The 1393-nt window shown below is 34.7% G+C and overlaps 1 pseudogene; it reads right to left on the bottom strand.

Annotated features, from left to right (window-relative positions):
- Positions 1–587: 587 nt before the first annotated feature.
- LOC122798579 lies at positions 588–1163 on the bottom strand (annotated as a pseudogene).
- Between the last annotated feature and the right edge of the window lie 230 nt (positions 1164–1393).

Genomic DNA, 1393 nt, shown 5'->3' with positions numbered 1-1393 from the left:
ACTACTTAATGTTTACATTCTACCCAGGTTCACTATAATCACTCAATACCACCACCAATACTGGAAGTCAGCTGAAGTAAAGAAAATTCCAAAAAAAAAATAAATTAAAACTAGCAGCAAACATTAGCACAGATTACAGCAATAACTGCTGTACAAAAACAATACACTGAATTCCTGCTAATCCAACTTCAACCCCTCCCATTTCAAAATAGGGAAAAATATAAAATGAAACAACGGTTTAAATTGTTTTTAATATATAAACAGCACCAATTTACAAATGAATATTTCTGTAACTGTATGCTTTTTATAAAGCGGTTGCAATGAAACATTTTTGTTAAGAAATACATGGCTTCTCTGTATTAATTGTTTTGATATGGTGTATTAGGTAAAGGATAGCCTTACTCCAAAATTCTAGAAAAAGAAATGCTAGCTGAAGAAAAAAAATTCACAAATCTGAATGGCAGCATTGAGATGGAAATTAAATTAGAATGCAGTCCACTCTGCCTTTGGAGAGGCTTTGGTTTAGCTCCCAAATATCAATTGATGAACGCAGTCTCCAACTGAAAAAAATTTCTCCAAAGGTTGTCCTAAACCACAAATTGATTTTTACTGGTAGAGACACTTTTAGTGGCTATGCCTGCATGAGACTGGAACCCAATAAGTGTTTTTGAAGGAAGTCCTAACCTTTCTTTGTATATTCTCCCTATATGCATGATTGCTCCTCTGTTCTCGCATTCAGTAGTCCATATTGCTATTTTATCTCCTTTTGCTCGAACATTGACAACAGTTCCACACACATCATCACTAGCATTATCAAAGGCTTCTCCTATCAAACATAAAAGTGTTTCTAACCAGAAACGATCCAATTCAAGTCATCTCTTTGACTTGCTCAGAGTGATGAACCACTGCCCTCCACATTTATTCATTTCATCTTCCCACAAAAGTTCTATACCATCTTTAAAGAGCGAGTAATAACATCCTGACATTAAGTTGCTGGACAGCTGAATGTGATTGTAAAGCACCTAGAAATCTTCAACAATATCAAACTTGGAGATCAAATGTAAATTTGCTTACCATGTTTTGCTTTTGTCATTTTTAAAGAACCAAAGTGCCCATTGGTTCCGCAGTCACCATCTTAGATTAGTCTGATTCTGTCGCCTCATTGTCGATAGCTTTAGTTTTGGTAAATTCTGAAATTCAGGTTTGGTCCTTGAGACTGATCGTCTTGTCTCCAAAATGAGACCTGATAATGAAGCCTATTCAAAGATGGAAGCAAAAATATATGTAATTTTTTAACAAAAGTTTATTCTTTTTAACTTTGACAGTCTGCAGGTGGAAAGACCCACAAATATAGCATTTCTCATTGAAACATTGTCACTAAGACAAATAACAC

The sequence above is a fragment of the Protopterus annectens genome, chromosome 1.part0, assembly GCF_019279795.1.
Source record: "Protopterus annectens isolate FY-2018-M chromosome 1.part0, PAN1.0, whole genome shotgun sequence".
NCBI classification, from domain to species: Eukaryota; Metazoa; Chordata; order Ceratodontiformes; family Protopteridae; genus Protopterus; species Protopterus annectens.
Note: the sequence above shows the minus strand (reverse complement) of the source record. Positions and strands in the feature narration are given on the sequence as shown.